At 37.4% G+C, this 10,784-nt stretch overlaps 1 pseudogene; it reads left to right on the forward strand.

The window, feature by feature from the left end:
* Positions 1–4,614: 4,614 nt before the first annotated feature.
* Positions 4,615–5,097, forward strand: LOC147507552 (large ribosomal subunit protein eL39z/eL39x-like; annotated as a pseudogene).
* Positions 5,098–10,784: the final 5,687 nt, after the last annotated feature.

Consider the following 10,784-nt stretch of genomic DNA (forward strand, 5'->3'; position numbering starts at 1 on the left):
ATCACATGCGAGTAGATTACAGTTAATAAAGTCCATTCTGTTGTCCTTCCACACATATTGGGCAAGAACCTTCATTCTTCCCAAGACAGTGCTCGAGCAAGTGGAAAGTATTTGTGCAAAATTCCTATGGACTGGTACAAATAATAGCAGAGGGCTACACCAAGCGAGTTGGAGTACAATTTGCCAACCAAAGGAAGAAGGTGGGCTGGGAGTTATGAATGTCCATAGATGGAATGTGGGTGCACATTGTGGGCTGATTTTCAAATTAGTCACGAAAGAAGATACCATCTGGGTAGATTGGATTTGGAAGCAACACATCAAATCCAACTACTTTTGGACTATGAAAGTACCAAGAGACTATTCTTGGACGTGGCAAAGTATTTTGAACAATAGAACCACAGCCAAGAAATTTGTCAAATACTCCATTGCAAAAGGGGAGGAAACGCTGTTTTGGCACAACATTTGGTGCTCAAGATCACCTCTGATCGAAGACACTGAAGCAAAGGCAGAATGGGATTTTCCTTTGAACGCAAAGGTGAGTTTAATCATTTCCAATGGGGAGTGGAATGACGCAGTCAACCTGATGCAATCACAAACCTTAAAGGTTATCAGAGCAGTGGATATCAATACCCATCTCGCACAAGATCAGGTAGTGTGGACGCCTCATTCGAGGGGTTTACTTTACCTTGCGGTCAAAGGCGATAGGCTCTTTCACCAGTGAAGGATAAGAAAAAATGGCAAAAGCTGGGCTGGGGTAAGTGGGTGTTACCTAGACACTCCTTCACTACATGGCAGCTATTCTCGCAAAGTCTCCCGACCTAGGACATACTTGTGCAAAGGAAAATCCTACAATCTTCAGCTTGTTGCTTATGTAATAACAGACGGGAATTCTCAGGGCACTTGTTTTTTGAATGTTCGTATTCCAAGGAAGTCATCTATAGAGTCAAGCGGCTACTTGGTCTTATCGCAGATAACAGAACAGCAAACAGAGAGTGGTCGTCGATTTTGCGTATATGCAAAGAGGCAGATGTGGGAGAGGTATACAAGGTATTTTTCTGTGCTGCCGCTGCCTATATCTGGAAGGAAAGAAACTATCGCAGATTTTAGCATATTGCCAAGTCCGCATGGAGGATATATGAGAAAATGGTAAGAGCTACAAGGAACTATTTGCAAGTCCTAAGACCTAAAATCATTGATTCGGATAGAGCTAGAAATAATTTTTAGAGACTTAATCTTGAACCCAGATACAAGACGCAAAGGCAAATCGAATGTGTTTGGAGAACTCCAAGTGGTAATCGAGTAAAAGCCAATACTGATGGAGCCTTGAGTAGTAATAGAGCTAGACAAGGTGGGGTAATAAGAGACAAAGAGGGACAAGTGTTAGTTGGATTCACTGGCAGTGGAGGCATGGCGTCTGTGCTGTTTTAGGAAATCAAAGCTATCGACATATGCTTACAAAGATGTCTCAATGAAGGTTACAAGGAAGTGGAGGTTGAGTCTGACTCATTGAGAGTCGTGAACGCAATAAACAAGGTAGAGAAATCTCCTTGGTTCTGTCTTGACATGCTTCAAGTTATAGATACGAAAAGAGCTAGGTTCACTTTTACATCCTTCTCTCAAGAAGTGAACCGAGCTGTGGATTATCTAGCTTCTCTACATGACGCATCTAGTTTTGTTGTACATTTTGCCTCTCCATTAGATCATAGATTACAATATATTGTAAATGATGATGCAAGTGGACAAACTTATGTTCGAAACAGTTGAATCAATACAGGTGGGGGTCTACCTAACCCTAGCTTAACTTTAAAAAAAAAAGGTTAACGAATATTTATCATTCATACCTAAGTAGTATTCGTTCAGTAACAAAATATTCTTTAGTATTTGTGAAAGCAATACTTTTAACCTATAATTTATCAGCAAATATGTCTGATTTCATTCTTCACAAAATAGGCTCTAAGTCTTATTGTTGTACGTGCTTCGCTAATCTAATATTGAAGATATGGCATGGATGTGGTGTTATTTATTTATTTTTGAAAAGCTAAGTTGGGGTTAAGACAAACCCCAAATGTTTTATTACCTAATGTTAAACCTTACAAATTAAGCCTCCCTATGTGTTTGATCGTTAATAGGAGTAACACAATAATTTACAAGTCAACAGGTAGCAAGCCTGACATACATCAACCTACTAAAAATACATACCATAATATAGGTCCTCCATAATGTGGTAATGGGAGTGCCATCTAAGTTTCCTACTTTCTAACCATATGATTTGCTTCACTATCTTAGGATGATCCTTCCTAGGATCCTAGTTAGTAAGTTTGGGGACGATAATTATTTGGAACGAACGTGAATCAATCGGGTATAATTCAATTTTAATTTCAAAAAAATAGTGAAAAAATTCGGTCAAACATTCGCAGTAGGAGAAATATTCGTCTAAATTGTAGTTCGTGAATAATTCCGTAAAAAATCGTAGATATGAACCACATTCATTTCACAAAACATTGGTAAAAACCATATGAAATTACTTGTATTAAGTGTTCCAACTAAAACAAACATCTTTAACAATGAAAAAAACATCAAAATTCCTTTTAAATTTCATATCTCATCGTAAAAAATAAGAATTTCTCTAAGAAAAGTTTTTTTTTTTAATTTTATGAAAATTCCAAATTTTTGGGCCGAATTATTCCCAAATCCGAACTTTATTGTTTGGGGTTTGTGTGATGATTTTTCCTAATCTAGAAACACAAATATTTTGTTAATGATCAAAGAACAATGAGAAGTATTGGATAAGGAAGAAGAAGATATGTAGAAGATGATGAGTTGAACCACGTTCTTTAATGGCTGCCTACGTATCTTGTGTATAGGAATCAAACTCAAAGCGTAGTTCAGTTATTCTATTTATAAGAATATATTAGGTTTCCCAATTAGTGTTTAACTAGGAGACCGTTTCTTGTTAAGTCTCATCCTGACTCTTCTAGAAACCCCATGTTTCCCAAGTTAAATAGGTCTCCCTTATTGACTTAAACAACAGAAAAACATGTTTAATTAGGTTCGGAGTAGTAGTTAGAGCTCCGAGGTTGGTAGTTGAGTTCCGGATTTGGAGTTCGTAGTTAGGAGTTGGTTATACGAACCTACTACTCCAACTAGTTCCAAAGTCCACGAACCTCCTCTTCTTGTCTCACTTCCGAACCTAGGAAGTGTCTCACTTTCGAACCTAGGAAGTGAGAGCATTTGCACTTGAAGTGTGTTCTAGTACTTTCTACCCACACCAAGACCATATCCGAGCCTTAAGAAGATTCTGCCACGTGTTACATATCTATTTGCTAAAATATGCACACACAAATGCCCCTCTTTATTATTCATGGGTTGTGAATCAAACCCTTAAGGAAAAAGGTCGGGTAAAAATGTACGCGACGTCTTATGCCTCAATTTTCTCTGTGGAATGTATCGATAAAATTTCGCATTACTTCAGTGCAAGGAATTGTAAATTCGGACTTGCCATGGCCATGCCCCGAACCTTGTATATTAGGGTGAACTTGGTGAAAACCGGTCTTGCCATGCCTTATGATGATCCGGACTTGGACATTAGGAACTTGGTGAAATCTAGACATGCAATGCATTGTGATGACCCATACCTAGTCAGATCAATCTGACCCATGTTTCACAAAGATCCGGACTTGGGATTACATTCCGGAACTAAACTTCGTGTCATGCCTCGCGTTTACCCAGACCTGGAATACTAGCTCATCTAAAGGACCGAACATGGTCGCATGGCCACATGGCCCGGATTTAGGTAGATTTTAGAAAAAATGACCGTTTAGTACCATGAACTTTGGTGGTTTTATCAAGTTGGGCCACGAACTTTTTTTTTGAGCAAATTGGGCCATGACCTTTCGTTTTTGTATCAGTTTGGGCCACCGTTACCATTCCGTTACTTCATATGCTTATGTGGCGTGCCGGATGTATATGTGTCCGACCAAATGCTTATGTGTCACCGTTGAAGTGCACACCTAATCACCGGTGATGTGGCATCAAAATTTCAAAGTGTTTCAAACTCGAAATTTCACATAAGTTTCACCGAAATTTCAAAGCCCACATATTGATTTCGGCCCAAGCCCAACAAAACAAAAAAAACTTCACTGTTCATCTTCCTCACCAACGCCTCCACCATTAACGCCTCCATTAATGCATGTTCAAAGCTTCAATAGAGCTTCAACAGTCCCACCCAAATCAATAAATACATGAGCAGGATCATTGAAAGTGGAATAACCTATATCAAACCAAACAATCAAATTGCAGGGAAGGGAATTCAAGCGACGGGCAAAGGTCCGATCGACCAAGAGCTTTTGCCTTCGCGGAACACGTGAAACACATTGCTCTTTCCATCTTTTGTTTGCTGGATAGGTCAGCCCAGATTTCCTACATCAAGAGAAGGTGGTTTAAAGAAAGAATAATGCCGGTCGATGAGACCCGACCATCGACAGATCTTATTTGAAAGAACCGAAACCGTATACTCTTGGACTCAACAAACATCAAATCATTTCTTATTTTTGGCTACTCTCGGATTAAAGGAAATATTTCATTTACTTATATTTTTACAGCCGTCCACACAAATCATTCATGATAAAGAAGAAGCTAGCTAAGAAGATGAGGCGAACAAGCCTATTCCTCATTGGATCCGTATGCGTCTCGATAGCACCATCGGGTTTTATTTCTTTATTTTCACCCCACTCAAATCTCTTTTTTTTTTTCTCCTACTTTTAGCTGACTCGCATTTTTTTTATTGTTTATAATTTAGGTACAACGCAAAGCGTAGGCACTGGCACCGAACAAAGCTTGGATTCTAAACTGCTCTTGTTGTTGTTGAGTTGAGAGTGGGTTGGTTTTATGGCAATGGTTTCATCATAAAAACAAATGAAATGGGATTTCAGTTTTGTTTTGTAATGTGGCAACTCTTTACTTACAGGACCGAGACCGTGCTACTGGACTGGTTAACTGGGTTGGCTACTCTCTGCGCTAACAGAAGAAGAAAGGAATTGAAAACCGTCGGTTTAGACATAGTCCATAAGATTGTGGATGTTAGTAGTAGATTTGAAAGAATATAAAATTGGCGGGAGTGGCCGGTGTTGTTTAGTCAGTTTAGACATAAACAGACGTTTGTACACATAGGCAGCAGTTTGTACACATGGGCAAATTTTCTAACGGAAATACACCGGTGGTCCAAACTGATACAAAAAAGAAAGGTCATGGCCCAATTTGCTAAAAAAAAAAAAGTTCTTGGCCTAAACTGATAAAACCAACAAAGTTCATGGTACAGAACGACCATTTTTTCTAGATTTTACTAAGTCACCTTGACTCGGAAGTGCAACCCGTAACTGGGCATTGCGAAACTCGAACTGTTGAACATAACAAATAAAAATACCCTTCGCTAACTTTGTTTTTACTTGCTTGAAGCCCTTTCTTCTTCCTTCTTCCTTCTTCCTGTTAGTACAGTCTACTCCAAGAAACTTGTTGCTGCCGCCAGTAAGAATTGATTAGTATTTTCCACTGAGTACGAAGCTCATGATTCCAACGTAAAACGATATCAACAAGCTCCCAACCTTTTTGCTCCAACAGCTTATGTTTCCAACTTAAATATTCAATTTTTTTTCCTTTAGTATCGCCATTAATGAGTGGTCGAAGCTTTTTATCGCCATTGACAAGGTTTGGGAGTTGTGGGGTACCGAAAGAAAGTAAGTAAACCGCCGATTCCTTTTATTTCCTTTTTCCGATTGAAGCAAAGGATTTATTTTCAACTGTTTGCTTGGTTTAAATCCTCTTCTCTTATTTTAAGATGATCATCTGTTAGTTCTAACAGCTGACGTCTTCCTCTCAAAAAATTTGAACAGTAAATTCCGATTTCCATCAGTTCCGGTCTTGGTTGGTATTGCTGTATCGGGTTTGCTAGCGAGCCTACACATCTAGGTTGATCAAGTCAGTATCTCACGTTGCTACTGCGTATACAATATCTCATCAATCACTGGCGAGTTCCATAATTAGTGAGGCAGTGTCGGATACAGTACCCACCATTATAGTTCTGGATGTTTCAGTTGTTGAGGCAATAGCAGTGCTGGGTTATAGAGCAGTTACAGATGTTACACTTCCAATTGTGCCCAAAGCTAAAATTCCCACAATAGATTGGAACACTATTCCTTTTGGGGATATATCCGACTTAGAAAAGATCCGTAATGCATTTTCAATTCTGGAGGAAATCAACATCGTATATCCACAAACTACCGACCTTGGGACTGATGAACATCCCTTAATATATCTTGGATTATTGAAAGGTGGACTCCGAACTTCCACAAACTTGTTAAGTCTCATCTTGAATCTTCTAGAAGCCCCATGTTTTCCAAGTCAAATAGGTCTCCTTTATTGACTTAAACAACAAAACAACATGTTTAGGTTCGGAGTAGTAGTTAGAGCTACGAATTAGGAGTTCATAGTTAGGAGTTGGTTATACGAACCTACTACTCCAACTAGTTCCAAAGCCTACGAACCCGCAGTTTGAGTTCCGGATTTGGAGTTCATAGTTAGGAGTTGGTTATACGAACCTACTATTCCAACTAGTTCGAAAGCCTATGAACCACTTCTTCTTTTCTCACTTCCGAACCTAGGAAGTGAAGGGATTTGGACTTGAAGTGTGTTCTGGTACTTTCTACCCACACTAAGACCATATCTGAGCTTTAAGAAGATGCTGCCACGTGTTACATATCTATTTGCTAAAATATGCACACACAGATGCCCCCCTTTTTTATTCATGGGTTGTGAATCAAACCCTTCAGGAAAAAATCTGGGTAAAAATGTACGGGACATCTTATGCCACGATTTTCTCAATGGAATGTATCGACAAAATCTCGCATTATCTTAGTGTAAGGAACTGTAAATTCGGACCTGCCATGACCATGCCCCAAACCTTGTATATTAGGTCAAACTTGGTGAAAACCGGTCCTGCCATGCCTTGCGATGATCTGGACTTGGGATTACATTACGGAACTAAACTTCATGAAAGCCGGACTTGTCATGCCTTGCGTTTACCCAGACCTGGAATACTAGCTCATCTAAGAGACCGAACATGGTCACATGGCCCGGACTTAGGTATATTTTACTAAGTCACCTTGACTCGGGAGTGCAACCCGGAACTGGGCCTTGCGAAACTGGAACTTCGAGATAGTTGTTTACATACTTGCATTTAACATCTTTTTTTTTTCTAAAATTCTAGTATAATTCTGCATGCATATTTAGTTTTTTATAGTGAAATAATTACGTAACCTACTAGTACAATAAACCATGTATTCCTCGTTCTATATCAAACAACCCATGCCCCAAATTTATTTAAGGGTGGTATATTTTTAACACGAAGAACAGAGTATAGATGTACTGATGTTTTTGCTCATGTTTTTATGGTCATCTCTTTTCTTATCATCTCTTCATACTTTGAGGACAAACATATTTCTATTTGGGGGTGGTATAGTAATATTTTGCAAAAACTAGGCATTTCTTATATTAGATATAGTAGTATATATATTTCTTTCTTTCTTAAATATTTTTTAAAAAAAGAACAAAAATAATTTTCTGTTTAGTGCCAAAAGTCTTTTTCCTTTTTTTATGATGAATAAAAAGTTTAGAAGTCTCATTTTAGCAATATAGTAAGGATTGGTTCTTCGAACTTAGACTAATATACATACAATAGTTTCTGCATATTTTCATGAATGACATGCATAAGCATTTGATTATATATAGTAGTGAGTTTCTAAGACCAAGGTAAGTTCCATATCCTGTGAGAATCTAGACAAAAGCCTCTTTTGAATGATTACAGAGTGATGACAGAAAGGATGTCCGAATAAAAAGACCACACGTCCACTTGCTTGATCACCACGCCATATCCTAGGAGAGAATTTAGGCCCTTTTTGAATCGATATAGCCAAATAAACATTAAAACCCCAAAAAGATAGTTTTCCTCTAGTTACCTTTTTGAGCCTTCACAATTTTCTAAAAGCCTTTTTATTCTTTGTCATCAATCCCTGACCCGTTACAACACACAATAAAAAGGTTACCCAGCTGACGAGTTGAGAATTGGATGAATATTAGAAAAAGAGAAGAGAAGACCTTGTACAAAAACATATCAGTTAATTGTTTCGAAAAGGAAAGAAAAAAAAAAGAAAGTAAAGACCAATCAAAAACCAAAACTCCAAAAATCAAAGGAGTTAAAAATCGAATCTCCCAAAAGTTCAAAATCAAAAGGAGTCGATATCAAAAGAAATAAAAGCAAAAAGAAACAAAAGCAAAGTTAGAACTCCCAAATTTCAAAATCATATGGAGTCACAAAGCCAAAGGGCTAAAGAATGAATCACAATTCGAAAGGAAAAAATAAAACGAGGTTCTTCTCTAGTTAAAAGTATCACAAAGTCCCAATTTCTCAATGTATCAGATTTTCTTTTCCCTTCCTTTTATTTCTAAACCATCACCCTAGCCCCGTAACTCCTAATAAAAGACATCTAGCTCGATTAGGAATATGATGGTGTGATAGTAAGTGACAAGTGTAATCAATCGACCCAAGTTTCCTTTTTTACATCATTCATGTATGTGAGGAATATAAATGCCCGCTACATTTGAGAGAATAAAACTTGAGTGCATCTATCAGAGAGTTTGTGTTTTAATACATCCTTGTGAGAACCCACCTTAAGAACACTCTCCAAAGATTCAGAACCGACTCTGCTTTTGCATTTTATTGCTCATGTTTGCGCATTTATCTTTAGATGATTACTGTACATACATTATTCTTAGTTCAAAGGGGCTTGTCCTTATTCTCCGCTAATGAGATGTATAAACTTCTGAAAATAAATAAGGAAAGAAAACCCTTTGTACTAAATAGAAGAAGTTTGTGACTACCTTCACTGGAAAAATCTCATGAGGCTTAAGCTCGTTCATTAGGGAATTCCTAGTGGTTTAAGGCATTGTTGCATAAGGTTAATGCAATCACACTCTACGAAACGAGATTAGTATAATAAATAATAAATCACTCATTTGTGATCTGATATACGTAAAAATGCTTGTTTACGCCTACTTACGCTATAAAGACAAGGAAGAAGTAAACTATGCTTTACTCTATTGTTATCAAAGTTCTACCCTCGATTATCTTATAATAAACTGGAGCAAAATTCGTTCCACTCCTAGTTGCTTAGAACGTAACAATTTAACTAATTTAAGCAATTCAACAATATGATGAGAGTAATAATTCTAATAAAACTAATATGATGAGAATTAATATTAAAGATATTCTAAATTAAACTATGGGAATTTAATACTAAGAGTAGAATATGGAGAAGGAATTAGGGAGATTTGAATTCCACCTTGATTAATCCCAAATATGCTAGTACGGAGTTGTTGCAACCCCCCTAATCTTTATGTTTTCACATAAATGTTAGGTCTTTTTATCCCTAATTATTCATGACATCTCTACCAACTAATAATTAGCATGTGAGGCAATTGAAACCCATTCTCATGGTGAATTAACTACCCTCTAGAGTGGAATATCTTACTACAACTATTCTATACTAACACATCAAGTCTTCATCAAAGCTTTAATCAAACCCCTCTAATGTAGGTTTAGCTATGATTCAATAGACTATCATGGACATAATAATAATGAGAAGAAGACATAATTAAAGAACACTTGTATTGAAAATAACTTGGTTTGTATTAATGGTGGCTAGGCTAATAAAATAATAACTAGGTTTAAAACTAAAGAAGAAAACTAAATTATTAACTAATAGGAGAGAGAGTTAGAGTTGTGCCTTAGTCCTCCATATATAGGAGAGAGAGTTAGAGTTGTACATATTATCAACCATATAGCCCCATGAGTTTTGGGCAGTAGGCATACGAAGTCCAATTGCAAAGGCTAACAAGAACTTGCTTAAATCCATAGTGACATCATCAATGTCGACAGAGAATAACACTTGTTCCCCATCCGGTCGTTAAAAGAACTTACAATGATCATATAAATAAGCAGTAAGTTCAGGAGAATAAGATTCATCAGCACTTACCATTAGAGGCTGCCAACCAGACTGCACAATCAAGTTGCGGAACCAGTACCCATAGGTGTCACTCTCGAGCAATTCTTCAAAGGAGTACTTCGGTATGATTTGAGGAGATTTCATTGAAAACAAACTCACTACTGAACTCCTAGAAGTGACTTTAGAAAACCCTAGAAAATAGAACTGGAGGTGTGTTGAAGTCCGGGCGCGTGCGTGCTCAACTCTGATAATAGAAAATTCTGCGATATTGGAAGTTGGGCGCGGGCGCTCTAAGTTATAATGCAAAATAAGGGCGTGTGCACTCCGAACAATGCCTGTGATATGAAAGTGAGAGGTGCAGCGTGAAGTATATGGAGTGCCATGTATTTATAGAGGACTAGTTTCTTAAACAAAGGTCCTCAAGCTAAGGTTCCCTAATTGATAAGGAAAAAGATGGAATAAGAAAACGGTTAATAAAACCAAAAATAGAAACATCCGAGAGAAATCTCAGCAGCAATTCTAAATGGTTTTAACAACCTATTTCTATTAGCAATTTCCATGTTTTTAACCTTGAGGTTGCACCAAACAACAATAGCTAATTCTAGCTATACCACATTAGCAACATGCTCATATATATTAGATTCCTTAAGCATTGCAACATTCATTCCAAAAGTATGTGGATATTGATCAAATATAATGCTAAAAGAAATAATACCACCCCCAAACAAG

Source organism: Coptis chinensis, chromosome 3, assembly GCF_015680905.1.
Source record: "Coptis chinensis isolate HL-2020 chromosome 3, ASM1568090v1, whole genome shotgun sequence".
Lineage (NCBI taxonomy): Eukaryota > Viridiplantae > Streptophyta > Magnoliopsida > Ranunculales > Ranunculaceae > Coptis > Coptis chinensis.